This window comes from Arvicanthis niloticus, chromosome 4 (genome assembly GCF_011762505.2).
Source record: "Arvicanthis niloticus isolate mArvNil1 chromosome 4, mArvNil1.pat.X, whole genome shotgun sequence".
NCBI lineage: Eukaryota > Metazoa > Chordata > Mammalia > Rodentia > Muridae > Arvicanthis > Arvicanthis niloticus.
Genome location: NC_047661.1, coordinates 95080268 through 95101873, shown reverse-complemented (window position 1 = coordinate 95101873; position 21606 = coordinate 95080268). Strand labels below are relative to the sequence as shown.

At 40.0% G+C, this 21606-nt stretch overlaps 1 long non-coding RNA gene across 3 annotated transcripts in view; it reads right to left on the bottom strand.

The window, feature by feature from the left end:
• Positions 1-19352, bottom strand: part of LOC143442112 (uncharacterized) — a 41145-nt gene extending 21793 nt beyond the window's left edge. For 2 of the 3 annotated variants that reach the window (XR_013110041.1, XR_013110043.1), the window contains exons 1-2: positions 18966-19103; positions 14216-14317 (exon numbers count right to left, since the gene is read on the bottom strand). This is a non-coding gene — a long non-coding RNA (uncharacterized LOC143442112). Of the gene's footprint in view, positions 1-14215; positions 14318-18965 lie in introns of all 3 variants that reach the window. The other variant, XR_013110042.1, reaches the window with a different exon arrangement.
• Between the last annotated feature and the right edge of the window lie 2254 nt (positions 19353-21606).

Below are 21606 nucleotides of genomic sequence, written 5' to 3'. Positions count from 1 at the left end.
CTCTAGTGATTTTCTTCACTGTACAGAAGATCTGAAATAGATGTAGGCACTTTAAAAGTGTCACACGGATCCAGGGAGAACAGGGGCAACTGTGAAGATAACCACAAATAAAGGCTAGAATTGCTCTCATTTTCCTGAACTAAATAAATCCAAAATCCTCAAGAAAAGACAAGCCTCCCCGGGTGAAAAGTGTCTACTCCTGTACATCATCCTGTGACAGGGAAAGCTGGAGTGTCTGGAAGGGAGGAACCCCTCTGACTCCTATTCCAGAAACATCTGAAGAGCTGGGCCTTGAGCTTGAATTCAGCAGCCAGCTAGTATTGATTTGGAAAGACTTAAATAATATTTAACTTTTTCTATCAAGAAAATGTCCATGAAATGTGTCATGTGGGGTGGTAGATGTGTTCACATGTGTATGTAGGTGTACAGACGTATGTGTATAAAGGTTAGGGGTGGGTTTCAAACATCTATTCAATTCACTCCATCTTAGGTTATGGAATAAGGTATCCCACATGATCTGGTGTTCTCCACTTCAGACAGACTGAGTGATGAGTGTGCACTAGGGATCCACCCACCTTCCCCTGCACAGTGCTGAGATGACATTGTCTGATTCATCTCCCTAGCCCCTGTGTGAATTTCTTATATCTCATGTTTAAGGAGAAATTATTATTTATTACCAGTAGATTTATGGATTATTTTCAGCTAAAAAGGACTTCTTTGACTTTACCTGTATTTCATGCTGTATTTCATGGATTTCTAAGGAACTCAGCCAGTTAGCAGGAGAGCGAGTAGGAGAGACACTCTCAAACCTCACCCTCACAATGTCAATACACTTTATTCTTCACAAAAATTTCTGTAAGATCAAAGTGGCTGGTTACAGTTCTCAAGTATGTTAGGCAATCGCCATCCTTTTGCATGACTGCTTGGCACCCACAAATGCGGTCGTCCTGTGGAAGCAGATCCCGCTTCACATCCATGTCCTCTGTAGTCTCTCCTGCTTTCAGAAGGCATCTGCTTCCACCCAGAGTTCCTCCTCATCCTTTGTGACCTCCACAGGGAACAGCTTGAGATTCTCTCCCCACTGCTCTTCTCTAACCAATGTAAAAGAGCTATCACCCAGATCACAAGGTTTTCACACTCCGGAGAGGTGATTAGGATCATTTGCTCTAAATTGACTGCATTAAGAGAAACAACTTCCATGTGACAGATAGCCTAGTCTGCTGTTTTTCTGTGCTTCAGAATCATTAGCAGGCAGTCAAAGCAGAAAACTCCTACTAGTGATTTATTCTAGTGACTCAGATTTATTTATTTTTAGAATTAAGTTGGAAAGGCTAGTGTTACCTTTCTTGTTACAACTTCAAAATTTAGCCTCTGAAAAATAGTCCCTCCTCTACTGGCTCTGAAGGAAATTGCTGAAAACAAGAAGAAAACTCCAGAAATAAGGATGCTAAAATTTAACAAGACTGAAGTAATACATATATATATATATATATATATATATATATATATATATATATATATATATAATTAAATATTTATTATAAATATATTTTTAAAAGTAAAAGTGAGCCCTCAGTTTTTGTATCATACTTCAGTCTTGATATATATATACATATATATACATAGTTCTCATGTATATATATATACACATATGATATATACAGATATATATATATATATATATATATATATATATATATATATATATATATACAGTTCTCATGTAGTACAGGCTAGCCTTGAACTGTCACTGTGTACATAAGACTGGCCTTGAACTCCTGATCCTTTTGCCTCTATCTCTTAAATGCAGTATTATAAGTCCAATGTTCATCACTATGCCTAGTCTTATACAGTGCTAGGAAATGAACACAGGGCATCATTCATGCTAGGCAAACACTGAGCTACATTAACATTTCTCTGTAAAATGGCAGGAAATTCTCATTGCCATGTTTGGGTTAAATTTGGAGAGTCACTGACTGGTATGAGTGAGACATCATCTATGATACACTTGTTCAGAAGGATCGGAGTTTGTATGAACTGCCTGACTTCTCCTTGTCCTATCAACCCAGGCCTCCACCCTCTAGAATAGTGCTGATATTTCCCTCATGGGCCATGCCACATGCCAGTCACTTTTGGTTATGCCTTCATAGAGATACCCAGAAGTGTGTCTGAGAATCTTCCAGCCATCTCCTAAGATGATAAAGTAATCATTGAAATTAACCATCACAGATACAGCCCCCAGGAGAGTATTTTAATGTGAACGGGAAAAGCTGGTACCAGTGCCTGTAATTACTATGAATTACAAGGTTTTCTTAACAGAGCTGGAGTGACTGCAAACAGTATAGGATATAAAACTCAGAAAACATATATAGCATAAAAAGTTAATATATTTAATTTGCTTGAACATGTATTGAAACCATTTACTGATACATACTAACACTGATATTTAGCAACTTTTATATACTTCCAGTTAAGTTTTAGTAAGAAATGGTCCTGAGTTTCTGTTAAATCACTGACTCTCTGGAATGATGGTATAACCCTAAGTGGAGGAGAGGAAAAAGACCAGGAGAAGGAAGGTTTGAACATGGGAAATATGGGCTGTTATTTCAAATTTTCCTTTTCTCTAGGAAGAAAATGAAAGGATGGGACAATAGTTTGAGAGAGGAATGGGCCAGGAGAGTTTATAATATAAATTGATGCATGTGTGTTTTCTGCTGAGAAGTCCTGCATTCATTCCATTTACAAAGCAGTAAAAAAACATTTGCTGAAAGTGATACTTTTTAGCTGATTCTTCTGGAATTCCTATGCTTAAAATTGGCATCTAATTAACAAAAGGAAACCTGGGTTCTAGACTCTTAAACTTCAGTTTGATATCTAGAGAAGAACAAATAACATGTAACTGGATATAGTCCCCACCAAATGACTATGTTAACACTTTAACTGAGAAAGATTCTTATTGACACATTTGATGGTTTAAGGTTTTAAATTTTTTACCTCTAAGATTTGGAATGAATGTACCCAACATGATATAAAGCTGATAAGGCAAGTGTAAGACAAAATTGGTGCATTTACTGAAATGCTTATAGAGTCTACTGAGACATACAATGTAGTGAAATTCAAGGAGCCCCTATGCCTTTTATCTTAACTTTTCTGAGGAAAGATTATGGGCTTATATCCAAAATGACTATGAATTCATTTTAATTGTATTATATATAACATATGTATATATTTATCAAATATATATTGATATATTTAATTATATTGAGAGAATATAATATATATTATACATATATAATATATATAATATATAACATAGTAAAACTACATTAGAATGTAAATCCAGTGCATTCAGAAGCACTGGAGTCTCCAGGCCACTGAAGCTTCTTTCTAATACAACTGAATTTCTATTTATATTTATATTTATATTTATATTTATATTATTTATATTTCTGAATGGCTGAATGATATGTAGCCACGTTATTCATCATATCTTTAAAATACATGAGATATTCATTTATTACCCATTTTTTAAAGAACATGCATACTTGTGATATGTGGCATAAAAGAATGGCTGTTTGCCAATCCTCTGCCTTTAGTGCCAGAGAGCCCACATTTTAGATGGGCACTCAATAAGTCAGAAGAATATTTTCAGGTTCTTTTTGCATATAAGTATGACAATGTGACGGAGAATTATACTTTGGAAGTGGGGAAGTAGCAAGGGGCACACTGTCTTAGTTTTCTTTCTTCTTGCTCTAACAAAACACCCTGACAAGACAACTTAGGGAAGAAAGCTCACAATTACAGGTCACAGAGGTCAGGAACTTAGAGGAACTAGTCATATCTACACTCAAGAGTAGAGAGAGAATGGATGCATGCATGCTTTCTCATAACCACTTTCTCCTTCTTTAAGCAGTCCAGGACTTGAGTGTAGGGAATGGCACCATCCACTTTTAGGTTGGATCTTCCCATATAAATTAACATAAGCAAGACAACACCCCATCCTCAAACTGCCCTTGGACCTTCCTATTCAGACAATTCCTCATTGAATCTCTCTTCCCAGGTGACTCTAGTTTATGTCAAATTGACAGTTAAAACTAAATACTACAAGTACCTTCTATAGTTTTCTGCTTTGTCTTCTCTTATTTTCCCAGGAAATGGAACCATCTGGTTGACCTTCAAATGGAGAAGATGCAGAAGAAAGGGACCACAAAGACAGAAACCTTGATTCTTTTTCATGACACTGTATGGTACCATATCATCTTTATGATGACTCTTCTGTATTTCTCAAATTCAAAAGCCAAAGATGTTGCTATATGGTTTAAGTTATCATAGTTAATGTTTCTTTCTTGGTCTTGTTACATGGTATAATATATGTGAAGATTCAGAAATTAACAGTTTTTAAGGATATGAAGGAAATACAAGAGACAGAAGTACTAACATAATGTTTGAGGAATTGTTTTGTAGAAAATTAAATGAAAAATCGACCATTTGTAGGTTACTTGTCTGATAGAATCTCATCTTTGTTTTTATCTGTAATGAGTAGTTCTTGAACTACAATTAGAAAGTCATTTCTATCATCATAAGGCATATTTTATCCATTTGTTCCCAAATACAAATAAATGTTATAAATATGCTTGGGTCCAAATTTTTTAAAAAATCATACTATTTCTTACCAATAGTATTCATCTTTCCAAGCAACAGTGAAGCCATTCACTCAGTCTGAGTATCAGGACAGTTTTTCTCTCTCATAACTGCCTTCAGAGAAGCTAATTCAGGCATCACTGGCACTTTATCTGAGTATTCTAGGGAGACAGATAATACCTCTGCAGTAAGAATGTTTTTGATAAACAAGAAAGATGATTGGAAATATGACCCAACATGGAAGCTGATGGTGAGGTTCTGTCCCAGTTGAGTGTCTATTGCTGTAATAAATGCCATAAACAAAAGCCACTAAGAGAGGACAGGGTTTATTTGGCTTACGTTTTGATCTCTGTCATCATGAAAGGAAGTTGGGTCAGGAACTCAAGTCAGGGACCTGTAAGTGGGAGCTAAAGCAGAGGCCATGGAAGAATGCTGCTTGTTACTTGCTTGTTCATCACGTCTTGCTCTACAGGTTTTCTCATACTGTCCAGGACCACCTTCCCATGGTGTCTAGATTATGTCAAATTGACAATTCATACTAACTTTCATAAGTACCTTGAGATACTGCCCCCAGTAAACTTGATCTTCCTCTATCAATTAGGAATCAAGAAAATGCACATACAGACTTTCATACAAGCAAACCAATGGAGACTTTCCTCAGTTGTAAAGTTGACACAAAACTTACCAGTACATGTTCTTACAAAAGCTATTTGTCATAAAATACATTCTGAATCACATGGATTAAAGAGGGTACCAAAGCAGAATTTCTCAACATTTGTACTTTTCCTTCTGTTCTAGTTTGTTTTCTGTTGCTGTGATAAAACATTCTGACAAAAAGAAATTTGAGGAACAAAATGTTTATTTTAGCTTACACATCTAAGACTTCATTATAATATTGCATCTCTCTCCAAACTTGAATAAATAAATGAAAAAAAATTCTATGATTCCACTCAGTGAAATCACAGAACTCTGGAGATCCCTGTACTTGTAGAGAAAGACTGTGCCTCTAATAATAAGATATGGCAAGGATTTTTACAAGGGACTTGAATAACGTAGTGGCTATTTCGTGGACCATAAGGACACTGAGTGGCTTTTTAAAAATTATTCTTTGCACATTTCCTTAATATCCAGATGAAATTCTATAATCTTTATAAACCAGAAAAGAGATGCACTCCTTTTGTTTCTTTCCTCCTTCCTGTCTTTTCTTTGTTTCCTTTTAAAGTGTAGTTTGTTAATTTTTATACATTTTAATTAAAAGAAATTCCATTACTTTTCTCCTTCCCTATCCTCAATTCAGTTCTCAAGTCCCCACCCTCCAGTTCCTATGCTCCTCTGCTCTCAGACTGATAGCCTTTTTCTTTACTGTTGTTACATACACAAATATGCATGTATATTTGCATAAATGCATGTGTATGTCTGCATAAATACATAAATACAACCTTCTGAGTCTGTTTTTGTTTGTGTGTATATGCCTTCAGGGATGACCATTTTGTACTTGATAACCAATTAGGTGTCTCATCCTTGGATGAGGCTAATTCTCCCTCTCTCAGCAGTCATTAGAAGCCTGCCTGCAGTTCTTGGTCTTAGTGGGTGTCTTAGGGTTTTACTGCTGTGAAGAGACACCATGACCAAGGCAACTCTTATAAAGGACAACATTTAATTGGGGCTGGCTTATAGGTTCAGAGATTCAGTCCATTATCAAGGCAGGAGCATGGCATCATCCAGGCAGATGTGGGGCTGGGAAAGCTGAGAGTTCTACATCTTCATCCAAAGGCAGACAGGAAAAGACTTGTTTCTAAGCAGCTAGGACAAGGGTCTTAAAGCTCATACCCATAGTGACACACTTTCTCCAACAAGGCCACACCCACTTCAACAAAGCCACGCCTCTAAATAGTGCCACTCTCTGGGCCAAGCATATTCAAACCACCACAGTGTGTCTTGGTTAGTATTTCTATTCCTGTGATAAAACACCATGATCAACTGGGGGGGGGGGCATTTTTTTTTTTTTTTTTAGCTTTCAGCTTATAAATCCATCAACTGTAGAAATCTGGGAGGGAACTCAAGGAGGAACATAGAGGTAAGAACTGGTACAGAGCCCATGGAAGAGTGCTTACTCTCCATGACCTGCTCAGCCTCCTCTCTTATATCACCTAGGACCATCATCCCAGGGGTGACATGGCCTACAATGGGCTGAGAACTCCCAAACCAATCACTAATTAAGAAAATGCACTACAGACTTGACCATAGGAAAATCTTATGGAAGCATCTTTTCAGTTGAGAGTCTCTTTTCCCCAGATGACTCTAGCTTGTATCAAGTTGACATAAACCAGCCAGCACAGAATAGGACCCCATGAGATTTTCTTTACTTCTACACTAGTACATTTACTGCCATTGCTGTCGGTCACGCCTTGTTTGTGCAGCTATTTCTATGAAAGACTGGTCCATGGCAGACTTCTTGGTATTCTGTCCCTTACAGTTTCCTGCCCCTTTTTCCACGATGTTCCCTGAACCACAGACAAAGAAGCTGTGATATATATGTATCCATTGAGACTAGGATCCCAACAATCTATTGATCACTACGTTGTGTTTAGTGGTGGTTTTCTGTGCTGATCTCTATTTGTCAGAAAAAGAAGTTTCTTTGATGAGAGTAGTAGCAATATTTATGTATGGGTATAAGGATAAGATATAGAATGTAGTTAGAAATTATGCTGGCACAGCAAAGTAACAGCAGTAGATTCCCTTCCAAAACCTATGACCTTAGTAGTCCCAGGAATTTGACTAAGTTTCTAGCACCAGCCTCCATTTTACTCTGTTGGGTAGACCCTAACAACATATCCAGTTAGATACTGTTGCTTACCACTTATGAGTACCATTTATGCACTTCAGGGTATCATGCTTTATTGGCCATTGTAGCTCATAATATTTGTTTGTAGAAATATTAACCACTTCCCTCTCTTGGCAGTTTTCATAGTGCCTTTCTAGTAATACAGAAGCTAGACCACAGAAAGGAGGCCTTCAGGCCGATGTGCTTTAATGCTCAAATGCCCAACGTAACCTAGTAGTTGGGTAGTTAGGTAGGATGTAAACCTAATTCTAACAATTGAATTCAAATACCTTGTATTTGTCATGGTTGATGTTTTCCCATGAAAAGAGCAGCCATTACATACATTAGGTTGAGATACATGGATGGATGGATGGATAGATAGATAGATAGATAGATAGATAGATAGATAGATAGAATTCCAGATTCCACTAAAATTAGCTTTGGTGAAATGTCTAGAGTTTAATTGGGACTTTGCACACTAATCTGGAACATGAGAAAGAAGCTCCAACCATTTGTATCTTACCTTACAAAGAAATTATATTTCTTCTTTTTTAAATACCTAATATTAGACCTAGGGAGACAGATCCATCGGTAAAGTGCCTCCTCCACAAGCATGAGACCCTGAGTTTGGATTCCCAGAGTCCATATAAAGCATGCCAGACAGGATGATATATGTCTGTAACCCCAGTCTTGGAGAGACAGTTGGGAGAAGACAAGCAGCTCCCCAAAGTTCATTGGCCAGTCAACCTAACCAAATGGATAAACTTCGTGTTTAGTGAGATACAATCTCAAAAAAGTAAAAGTGGCAGGCAGTCAAGGAAAGATATCCAACCTCAATTTGGGTCCTGCATAAGCATGAACACATATGTGAGCACCTATAGACACATATATGCCCATACACAGACCACTTACACAACCAACATACACAAAAATAAAAAATGCCTAATGTTAATGACACAACATATATGCGGTTTAAAGTATATAACACTAATAATATAATTTAAATTATACAGAGTATGTGTACATGTGTGACCCAGTTCAAAATAGAAAGCATCCACCCAGCAGTCACATGTACTCCGTGAGACAGAATATCATAAGATTTAAGCACATATGAGCACCAAGTGTACAGATGATACCAAAACCTAAAGTTGCTCTAGATTATGGAAATAAACCCCAACTCTGTGAATGAGTTCCTCCTTCATATAGGGAGGAAGAGGCAATATGCTTCACTCAAGACACCAGATGCCAGAGGCCAAAATAGCTACATTCACACGGGAGATCTCCCTGTGGAATCAGCAGATGGCGAAAGTTTCCCAGAAAAGTGTAGCTTTAAAAAAAAAAATACTGGTCCCTGGAAAGAAAAGTAAGATCTAGGTAACTGGAAAAGAAGGTTATAAGGTATTTCAGGTCATAGGAACTGTGTGGCAAAATATGATCAGGCATGGAAAGGCAAGAATATGCAGTGTACCTCCACTGAACAATCTGTGCAATTGAACTGGACAGAGGGATTCAATGGCAAAGTATAAAAGCCAAAGGCGTCAATCTAAAATGCTTAGCTGATAATGAAGTCCTCAGTTTTTTTTTTTTTAAAGAACCCAATTCCTATAAGGAAAAATATTTTATCACTGTGTCACTGTTAATGTTTGGCATTGCCAGCGCATGGTGGTTGAGAAGAGAAGACTGAATTCAGTTAGCATTTAGAAGCATTTCTAAGCTCTGCAGATAAGGAGCCTCCTTTGCCAGAGTACAGGCTTGCAAAGCTGTCATTACCTTGCTCTAGGTATCCACTCTCGGTTTAGGAAATGTTAAAACAGCTATTCCTGAGAAATACAATGCTCAGGGTTGGGGAGATGGCTCCGTCGATTAAGTACTTGTTGCATAATCATGAAGACATGACTTTGATCCTCAGCATGCACACTACAAAAAGTCATGAAGTGATAAAACAGGAGAAATGACTCAGTAACTTAAAAAGTTACTGCTTTTGCAGAGGGCCCAAGTTAGGTTCCCAGCACCCATATCAAGTGGCTTACAATCACCCCTAACTCCAGCTCCAAGGGATCTGGTGCCCCCTTTTGGCCCCTGTAGGTATCAGCACTCATATGTCCATACACAAACAGCCAGCCAGAAAGGCTGGTGCATGCACGCAGGAGCACACACAAGCACACACACACACACACACACACACACACACACTAAAAATAAAATATAAAATACAATTTTTAAAAGCCAAGTATGGGAGAACACACCTGTAACTCCAACAGTAAATAAGTAAAAAATAGATTTTCTGGTCAGTTAAGCTAGCTCAATTAGAAAGCACCAGGTTCAGTAGGAGACAATGTCTCCAAAAACAATAAAAATAAAAACCTGTCTGTCTGTCTATCTGTCTGTCTGTCTGTCTATCTTGGAAAGGATTCCTAATGCTGTGATGAAACATCATGACAAAAATCAAGTCAGAGAGGCTGTATAATTCCACATCACTGTTCATCATCAAAAGATGTCAGGACAGGAAAACCGGGCAGGAACCTGGAGGCAGGAGCAGCTGCAGAGGTCGTGAAGGAGTGCTGTTTACCAGCTTGTGCAGCCCGTTTTCTTGTAGAATCCAGGACCAGATGGTCATGAACGGTCCCACTCAAAATGAGCTGGACCCTCCACCATCAATCATTAATCAAGAAAATGCCCTACAGGCTTGCCTATAGCCTGATTTTATGGAGACATCTTCTTAATTGTGGTTCCCTCCTCTCAGATGCCATAAGCTTGTGTCAAATTGACATAAAACTACTCATCACATGTATCTATCTGTCTGGCTGGCTGGCTGCCTGGCTGTCCTTGAACTACTTGTTTCCTAGGCATAGATACTAAGTGTATCACATACATTTTCTCCCATAATCCTAAAACCTTCCTGTAATTATTGCCATCCTCATTGCGTAGATGAGGAAATGAGGCTTAAAGAAATTAATCGGCTTGCCCAAGTTCACGCTGCCAGTGAGCATGGAAACAAGGCCAAAAGCAGGTATTTCTGAAACTGAACTGCATGTTCTTAACCAGTTCTCCTGGTGGTGTTCTCATCAATAATTAGTAGTTTCATGTTCCAGAGCCACTCTTGGTCCTGGCTTTTCTTGTGCGTTCTATGCTGCCACCATCTGGTCGGTTTTGAGAAGTTCACGCTTTTCTTCTGCAGTTATTCTCAGCCTCATTGGAATCCTGCAACCCCTGAAGAGAGGGCTGAAATGTGTGTGGATCCTGCATGCATGACTTGAAAATCTTCAGCCTTGAAGTCAGAGAGAAGACTGAAGGAGCTGAAGGGTTCGTGGCCCCATGAGGAGAGTAACAATACCAACCAGCCAGAGCTCCCCAGGGTCTAAACCACCAGCCTAGGAGCACATAGGGAGGGACACATGACTCCAGCTGTATAGGTAGGGGAGGATGGCCTTGTTGGGCATAGGTGGGAGAGAAGATCTTTGGTCCCATGAAGGCTGAACACCGAGTGGGGCGGGGGGTGGTCTGAGGGTGGGAAGGTGGGAGTGGGGGGTAGGTGGGTGCACACCCTCATAGAAGCAGGAGGAGGGGGAAAGGGATAAGGGGTTCCTGGGTGGTGGGGGTAATGGGGTAAGGTGATAAAATTTGAAATGTAAATATTATATCCAATAAAAGAGGGGGAAAAAAAGAAAAGCTGTTAGAACCAACATCTTTAATAAAATGTCAGCCCTCTAAAAAATATTATCTTGATACTAAAATTTGTTTTGAGAACTGTATATTGCAGAATGCACAGCCTTGGTGTATCTACTCAACAAGCAAGCTAAGCAGACCTGCTCAAACCTCTGAGGTCCTGGAATTCCATCTGGATGCAGTGAAAACACAGCATCAGAGGCTTATCAATTCACTCATTCCCCCACTCCTCTTCTAATATCTCAATGCCCATAGTCAGCTTGAAGACGGTAATGAAGAGTCAGCACCCCTATTCCCTGGGCTTGGGGACTAAGGTGGTAAATATTGGGCTGTCTTTCTAGAGAAACGTAATGGTTTTGTGGGAATAGGGAGGATTAGCTAGGATTTATGGCATAGCCATAACCTATTGGTAGAAATCTGTACAATTATTATCAAGATGAAGTTATAATTTCTTAAATGGCACAAATTTACTTTGATTTCAAATTTCTGCTATTGATGAGGAGACACTAGACTTAGTAAGGACAGAAGAGCTGAGAAGCAGAGGCATGCTCTAAGGTGGCGGTTCTCAACCCTCCTAATGCTGAGACCCTTCTATACAGCTGTCCATGTTGTGCTGACCTCCAACCAACCATTATTTCATTGCTACTTCCTAACTGCAATTTTGCTAGTTATGGATCGAATTGTAAATATCTAACAAGCAGGCTATCTGACATGCAGCCTCCAAAAAGGTCATGGCCCACAAGTTGAGAACGGCTACCTAAGGTCACAGGAAAGATATTCAAAAAGATCAGGAAGGAGCCAGTAGAGATTCACTCTTTCCTCATTCGCTTGCAGAAGGCTGATAACCATATCCTTATGAAAAATGAAACACGTTCACATGAGTAACAATGACAACAGATCGTTTCTTTGCCAATGCCTTGCTGACATCCAGTTTCTTCTGCCACTCTTTACCTACCAAGCCCCAGGTTGTATGAAGCCTGGTTTTCCCCTGTGTAAGAGGTAAAGGCAAGACAAAAGCATGCTTTATCTCTATGGCAAAGTGAGCCAATGTCTGATGTAGAGTTTGCAAAGGTTGGCAATTGGAAGCTCTACATTGTGCTCTGACCTCTCTGTTCTCCAAGTGTTTGTGAGCCTTGAAGCTGGCCGACCGGTCAGAGCCATACAGTTCACACACTTTCAATCCCTTGTTTGCGAACAGAACCTTAACACTCACTGAGATTCTTAGAACAATGAAGCAGGTGTTTAATGCCTGCTCGACTTCTCAACACTACATGTATTGCTTCAATCTATTGTTTGACTTCAGTTAGGATGACTGCCTGTTCAAGACCAACCCTGGGCTGCAGAGTGAGACACTGTTTCTAAACAAGCAACACCAAGCCCACCAAATCTGTTGTCTCGTTTCTTTAACTTGCACGGGGATGCTATGGAGTGTAGATTTAGCCCTCCCCTAACACGACATAATAGACACTGTTCTAAATGGTCTCACCCATCAATCCTTGTGAACATACTAAGAAGGTACAGACTGCCACTAGGCCTGAGAAGCTGAACAGCATGCAAGGTCAAATAGAACTGTGAAGCTGTTAGGCTCCTTCTGGTTCCAAAACACTACATTCTAACACCCATTCAATTCATAGGAGCCTCCCACATCTTATATACACAGGTGCACATGTGTGAATGCACAATCCTGTTTCTGTCCCTTCCTCAGCAGTGCACTGGCAGAGGAAGAGATTCAGAGTTCATATGATTGGAAGCACATCAAGCATTCAGCATCCATTGTAACACACACACACACACACACACACACACACTTCTATCTACCTGACGAAGAGTAAAGTTTAACACAAGATGACAACGAAACTGACTAGCAGGAAGTAGATTACCAGCATCTGAAAGGCATAAGCCTTGCAGAAGATACAGAATTGGTCTTTGAGTTTCTATGGTAATGGCTGTTAATGTTCCAACTAGCCATGATTATACTTTAACAAACAATTACAGACTACATAGCTCACATTGCAGAAATGCATTTTCTCATAGTCCCAGAGGCTACAAACTCTGGGGTCGATGTGTTGGTAAGGTTGGTGTCTTCTCAGGCTTTTCCTGCTTGGTAGAGTGTCATCTTCTCCATGTTTTCCTGGGATCATTCTTCTATGTGTCTCTATCATATTCTCTTAGGAATTCTTCTGTCAAATATGATTAGTACTTTTCTTAACATCCTCATTTTAGAGCTGGGTAGTGGTGGCACATACCTTTAATCTCAGCACTCAGGAGGCAGAGACAGGTGAATCCCCATGAGTTTGGGGCTAGCTTGGTCTACAGAGCAAGTTCCAGGACAGCTAGGGCTACACAGAGAAACCCTGTCTCGAAAAAAAAAAAATATCCATTGTAACTTACTTATCTCTGTGAAGACTTGTCTCCAAGTACAGTATACTATAAAGATTCTGTCTCCAAGTACGATCAGTTTAAGAACTGTGGGTTGGGACACTTGGATAATGGCTAATAAATGTCATTCATGACAGTTCCAGAGGATCCAGTGCCCTCTTCTGGCCTCTGCAGGTACCAGGCACTCACGTAGCACCCTTACATGTAAGCAACACACTCATACACAGAAAATAAAAATAAATAAATCTTTAAAAATACTTGACCCCATGACCTATAATTTAAATACGTCTGTAGGTTGGGTTATAGGAAGTTTTGTTCAAAGCATGCTGATTCTAATTACTTCTTATAATCACATGCGTGATTACTCCCACATTAAAAAATAAGAAATGTATTTTAGGCAAGTAGCATTATTATTTTTGCCTAGCATGTCCTAGCAACATCCTGAGAAGAACTATGTACCAATATAGTCAAACACTTGAAATAAATTTCTGTTTTTCAAAATAAATAAGACTCGGTAATCAGGTTTTTAATTAATTAAATACCCATGCATATAATTACCAATTTTATACATTTAGTACAAATGAAACTCTAGAGAAAATTAGTATCGAGTAGCAATCACAAGTCTAGCATATTTATATTTTATAAGTTTTCATGCAAAATATTGGAGAGAATAATAAACAGCTCATCAAAAAAAGTAAAATTTACCCTAAGAACTCTAACAAAGTAACAGAAGTAGTCTTTACTCTGGGGTTGATGACAGGCCTTGCTGTGCATTCTGGAATCTGTTTTCTTCCTTTTCATAACATCCTAGAAATAATAAAACATGGGATGACTTGGTCACTCCTGGTGATGATTCCAATATCTCCAAGCACAGCGAGCTACGACTGCCACAAAATTATTAAGTAGCTTGGAAAGTTTTGTCGTGAGTTTACCATGTCATGTCATGAGTTTACCACACACCTTTTAATGAGAAAACCGGAAGCTAAAGCCCAAAGTCATGTCAATCAAAAGAATATTTGCTCGAAAATCTCTTGTTAGAAGTCTGCTTTCAGGTGCAGTGAGCTGAGGTCAAACACACTCTAAGCCAATGTTTCCTAGAACATTGGTCTCCAACCCACACTGAAAACAAGGGCATCAAACGGCCAGCAACAATCCTGCATCTCTACAAGAAGATAACTATTGGCCCCGAGAGGGATCAGCACCAGTGAAAAGTTCTTTGGGTTTAGAACCAAACAAATGTTTTATAGATAAAGGACCAAGAGGATGAATCAATAACCATATTCTCATTCCCACAAGAAGCTAATTGTGAATGCATAAAAATATCATTTAAGTGTTTATGTTCCCTTTAAGGATCAATTAAAAGAGATACATGTAGAAGAAAAGGTAACCTAAAAGCAGAAAGTACTGTGTCTCTTGCCATGCAAAGGTTAGAATGGTCACCAATGTGTTTGTTAGGTGACCAAATTACATTAATTATAATAATAGCCAAGCTTAGATTATACAATAAAGAATTATACAAGCCTAGATTATACAGATTATTCAGATATTTTGTCCCACCTAATAATTCTTTCAGCAAGCTACAAATGATTGTTATCAACATGAAAATGCAAACATTTGATATTGGAGAATCATGGCATGTTATGTTGAGTTACCAGTAAAAACATTTGCTCCTCATTGGAGGCTGGGTCGTGTTTATTTGACATTTGGGACTGATGGTGGTGGAGAAGGATTGGTGGTGGAGGCTATCACTCACTGTATTGGGCTACCGGCTTTCCGAGGTTTTCTTCATTTCACTATGCTACTTTAGCTGCCTAGAAAAGGGACAGAAGCTTTCCACTTCTCTTGGAAGTTCTATATCCTCCATCATTTAATCTTAAAGTGCCCATGTGGTAACACTTTTAGAACAGTGAGTGCATTGATCCATCAACCAAGAAGTACACATGTAGGGAACCATGGCTCCAGCTGCATATGTAGCAGAGGATGGCCTTGCCGGGCATCAGTGGCAGAAAAGGCCGTTGGTCCTGTGAAGGCTCGATGCCCCAGTGAATGTGAGGGCAGGGAGGTGGGAGTGGGTGGGTAGGTGGGGGGAACACATTCATAGAAGCAGGGAAGGGGGGTGGGATAGAGGATTTTGGGGATGGGGGAGGACTGGGAAAAGGGATAACATTTGAAATGTAAATAAAGAAAATATCCAATAAAAAAGAAGGAACTGTGCATTGTTCTTAAATTCTATATAATGAATCTATATAGACTATAGGTTATAGGGTTTTAAACAATTGTTTAACTTAGAGATTTCTTTTACAAAAGAAGGTGTCTTACTTTGCTTCTTTCTTACTAGGATAAATATCTTGATCAAAAGCAAACTGAGAGGAAAGGATTAATTAGGCTTACAAGTTATAGTCAGTTATCCTGAGAAGTCAGAGAAGGAATATGGAGGTAGGAACTGGAGCAGAAAACAAGGAAAGCTACGTGTTGGCTGGCTTTCTATGACATGGTCAGCTTGTCTGCTTTTTATTTTTCTATCATTTCACATTTGTCTTTACTTATGGAGACAAATCTCTGCATGCTAATCATCATGGAACCACCCAGATTGCTTTTTATTATACAATGTAGAGAAAGGGGTGGGACTGCCCACTGTGGCCTGGACCCTCCAATATGAGACACTAATAAAGAAAATTCCCTCACAGATTTGTAACCTGACTAATCTTTTGAGGGCAATTCCTAGATTGAGGTCCCTTCTTTCCAGGAGACTCCAATTTGTAACAAGATGACAGAAAAAAAATCTCTAACTTGCTTAGGAGATTCCCTTCTGGATAAACATGGAGATCCCAAAACTTCTAAGGTATAGGGTTTTATATGGAAAGCTTTTGTAGAAACATGGAACTCAGGATGTAGCCACCGGTGCTTTCTAAAGTAAGGACTGAAGTGAACATGGTTCACTTTATACTCTTTTTCTCGATCTTAAAGATATTTCCCTTCAGCTGTAGCAATGGCTTTGAGCTGTATCATAACCAATCCATTTACCCTGCTTTATAAAAAAAGCAAATATCACCAAAGTTCTGCTTGCTAACTCAGAAACTATACATGTTTACAAAATGAGCTGTGGCCCTGACTTCCAAGAAGCGGCTATTTGAAAATAAACAAACAAACATGTAAAACAAGTATGTTGAAACATGGCTTTCAGCCATGTCTTAGCTAGGGTTTTACTGCCGTGAACAAACACCATGACCAAAGCAACTATTATACGGGCAACATTTAATTGTGATTAGCTTACAGGTTCAGAGGTTCAGTCCATTATCATCAAGGCCGGAGTACAGCAGTATCCATGGTGAAGGAACAACAGAGTTGAAGGCCTCTAAGAATGGTTTCCAGGCAGCTAGGACAGGGGTATTAAAGCTGACACCCAGAGTGACACACATACTCCAACAAGGACACACTTGCTAATTGTGCTATTCCCTGGGCCAAGCATACTCAAACCATCCCATTCCACTCCCTGGCCCCCATAGGCTTGTTCAAACACACAAGTCTATGGGAGCCATACCTAAACATAGCATAATAAAAAATACATTTAGTCCAACTTCAAAAGCCCCCATAGTCTATAGCAGCCTCAACAATGCTAAAAGTCCAAAGTTTAAAGTCTCTTTTGAGATTCATCTAATCACTTAACTTTAATCCCCAAAGTAAGACTGGAAAGCAGCTGGGCAAACTCCAAACTCCACATGTCCAGTCTGATGTCAAAGCAGTCTTCAGATCTCCAACTCCTTTCTCGTCTTTGTTGACTGCAGCAAACATCTTTCTCCAGGGCTGGTTCCACTCCCTGTTAGCAGCTTTCCTTAGCAGACTTTCCATGGCCCTGGCATCTCAAACATCTTGGGGTCTCCAAGGCAACTTCAGTGTTACAGCTTCATGTTCTAACAATCCTCTGGGACCCTCCAAAGGGCTTGGATCATATCTCCAGCTCTGCCTTCTGTAGCACTCTAGACTCTATCCAAGTGACTTCATTCCACTGCTGCTGCTGTTCTTGGTGATCATCCCATGGTACCAGCATCTCCAATATACTGGGGTCCACCACTGCAACTAGGTTTCACCGATAGCCTCTCATAGGCTCCCTTCACGATGCTAAGCCTCAACTTCTTTGCATGACCCCTTCAGTCCTGGGCCATCATCTGCAACTGAAGCTACACCTTCACCAATGGCTTTTCCTGGCTTCTCACAATGCCAAGCCTCAGCTGCTCTCAATGACTCCTTCATACCTTCAAAACCAGTACCACCTGGGTGATTCTCATACAATACCAAGTCCAGCTGCAGCACGAGGTACAACCTTGGCTATCTCTGGAACACAGTTTCTTTGTGCTCTCAGAAAATATTTCCCAGAATATTTCACCTCAGTGATACTGGGCTCTTAATCATTGCTATTTTCTTAGCTCCAGCTAACCAGCACTAATTATCCCAGTGGTCTTATTTTCTTCTTGACTATAAAGCCAGAGCCAAAATGATAAAGCTTCAGAGTTCTGCTGCTTGCTGGAGCTGTAACATGACCCCTTGTTCTATTATACTATCATCAGCTTTCTGTTTCCAGCTCCCTCACTGCCTAACCTTAACTGTCCTGGAACTTGCTCTGTACAATTGACCTTGAACTCTCAGAGAATTACACAGCTCTGTCTCCCGGGATTAAAGGTGTGTGCCACCATGCCTGGATTTAAGCTTTTCTTCATCTAGAATTTGCTCTGTCCCAGGCTACCCTTGATCTCAGAAATCTGCTTGGCTTTATCTCCTGGGATTAAAGGTGCGTAGCACCATACCTAGACCTAAATTTAGCTGGGTGGGATCTTGCCTCAAAATCTCACTCCCTTAATCTGCTATCTCTTAGAACATAGGATTCAGCTCCGTTCTACCTCCTGATGCTCCTTTAATACTTGAACCATATATGTTTTATTTTCCCTTTCTCAGCTTGCTCCTTTTCATTAAAATGTTCTTCATAAGAGTGAACTTTAGTGACCACACAACAGAATTTACACCAGGTTGTTTTGATACTTCCTTTATCAAAGCAATTCATCTCTTCACCTTAGCCTCAAGCAGACTCTTTAGACAGTGGCAAAAAGAAGCCGAATTCTTCACCAAAATACCACAAAAACAGTCTCTAGGCCACATACTGAAATATTTCACTAAAACCTCTTGGGCCAGGTCTGCACAGTTCAAATCACTCTTAGCAACAAAACCTTCTATATTCCTACTAGAATAGCCCAGTAAGCCCCACTTAAAAGATTCCACTACTTTTCCAAATCCAAAGTCCCACAATCCACATTCTTCCAACCCAAAGCATGATCAGGCTTATCACAGCAATATCCCAGTCCCTGTTACCAACTTCTGTCTTAGTTAGGGTTTTACTGCTATGAACAAACATTATGACCAAGGCAACTTTCATAAGGCCAACATTTAATTGGGGCTGGCTTACAGGTTCGGAGGTTCAGCCCATTATCATCAAGGCCAGAGTACAGCAGCAACCAAGCAGGCATGGTGAAGGAGTAGCTGAGAGTTCTACATTTCCATCTGAAGGCCCCTAGACTGACTCCCAGGCAGCTAGGACAAGAGTATTAAAGTCCATGCCCACAGTGACACACAGTGACCCAACAAGGCCACACCTCTCAATAGTGCCACTCTCTGGGCCAAGCATATTCAAACCATCCTAAACCACAAGGCAAGTCCCCTTAGTGCTGGCCCTGTCACACACTAAGATGAAGAGTATTAATTGCTTTCACAAAAGAAACTTTTGTCCCTCTAACAGGACTGAGTCCTGATCATTCACTTGGGGCAATCTTGCCAAACCACATAGTCGTCCACTGATGAGAGTTGAGTGAGTCTTTCCTCTCTGTACAGAGACAACATGAGAACGGGAAAAGTTGGAAGTAACTGGACCATTTGTCTCCACTAGATTGGCCAATTTTCTGAAGTGACAGTTCTGTGTTGGCTTTATTCATTCTTCTGCTGATGCTCTTATTGTGGCTCCAGCCAGCACAGTTCTGAGATACTGTTTATCTTTCAAGTCCGGTGTGTTTTTCTTAGTATTCATCTGATCAGTTTGATATTACACTTTTTAAAACCTCTCCTGCCCATAATTTCCTTTTCCTGTTTTAATCCCTTTCTCCTTCATTCTTGTTCTCTTGACATTCTTCAGTAAGTGGTCAGCCCACACATTACCTGACTGGTATGCAAAATCTTTTATCTTCATGGAAATCTGTAGAGAGCACAGTGTTTAAGAATTGGACCCTTAGTGATGCATAGTGGTGTACGCCTTTAATCCCAGCACTGGGAAGGTAGAAAGGCAGGTGAATTCAAAGCCAGCCTGGTGAGATCTAGGACAGCCAGATACCCTGGTAGACACCCTGTCCCAAAAGAAGAAAAAGGAGGGGTTGGGAAGAAAAGGAAGAGGATGAGGAATAGGAGAGGAGAAAAAAGAGGAGGAAGAGAAGGAGAAGGAGGAAGGGGAATAAGAACTGAATTCTTGAAGCTGATGCTCCTACACTTGACTCAAGACAGGCAACACTATGATGGTCTAAATACTCGTGCCCCTTCAAATTCACACATTCAAAACCTACTTTCAAAGTGATAAAAAATAGGGTTTTCAGGAAATGTAGTTCATGAGAGCTCTGTCCTCCTGAATAAGAGTGTCTCCCTTAGAAAAGAGATTTGATGAAGCTCCTTGCCTATTCTGGCATGCAAATACACTGCCACAGAACACCTTCTGTGACGCAGGAGACCCAACCAGATACTACAGCTACTGAAACCTTGATATTGGACTTCATCCTCTCTAAAAGTGTAATCAGTGGAATTTTGTGGTTTATAAATCACACAGTATGTGGTATTTTGTTATAATAGCTAGATAAGAATGGAACCACTTACTACAGTCATGTGCTTTATTTCCCAAGCTCTTCATTTCTTTTTATCTATTAATGGTAGTTATGATATTGCCATTTTAGACTTCTATGAGAAGACTCAGGGAGTGTTTAAAGGACTTTTATGGAAAACTGGCCAGCTGGCTCAACAGGTAACGGTACCTTCCACCAATCCTAACCACCATAGGTCTCCTCATAGCTTCCATCCATGGGTCTCACCCTGGAAGAGGAGAAACACTCAAACCCCCAAAATTGCTGTCTTAGTCAAGGTTTCTATTCCTGCACAAAACATCATGACCAAGAAACAAGCTGGGGAGGAAAGGGTTTATTCAGCTTATACATTGTTGTTTATCACCAAAGGAAGTCAGGACTAGAACTCACACAGAAAAGGCACCCGGAGGCAAGAGCTGATGCAGAGGCCATGGAGAGATGCTGCTTACTGGATTGCTTCCCTGACTTGCTCAGTTTGCCTTCTTATAGAACCCAGGTCTACCAGCCCAGGGAAGGCACTCTCACAATGAGCCTTCCCCCACTGACCACTAATTGAGAAAATGCCTTACAGGTGGGTCTCATGGAGGCATTTCCTCAGCTGAAGCTCCTTTCTCTGTGGTAACCCCAGCTTGTGTCAAGCTGACACATAAAACCAGCCAGTACAATTGCCACACGCACACACACACACACCACACACAATAAAAAAAATTAAGAGTTTTTAAGGGACTAGAGAGATGGATTGGCAGTTAAGCGCACTTGCCACTCTTCCAGTGGATCCAAATTAGTTCCTGACACCTACATTGGCCAGCTCAGAACCACCTGTGACTCTACTGGCCCCACCATTCTCCTCTGGCCTCTGTGTGCACTTCTATGCTAACACTCTTCATCCTCCCACACATAAAAATACACATGATTTTTAAAGGCATTTACCAAATTCACAGCACAGGTTTTTCAGTAAATGTTACTATTATTTCTAATTCCAGAGGCTTTTGATAGGCAGAATTGGAAATGGGCCTACATTAGAGAGATTGACCAAGAGACAACTAGATTTTAATTTGCTTGAATAAAATGACAAATTGGAGTCATTGGGGAAAAAAATGTTTGCCTTCTGCAGAAGGCAAGCTATACCGTCTAGGATAAATATGCCCAACTATCAGGGCAGAGTGACACACATTCATTTACTTATTCATTGCCTATGGTTAATTTTGTGTG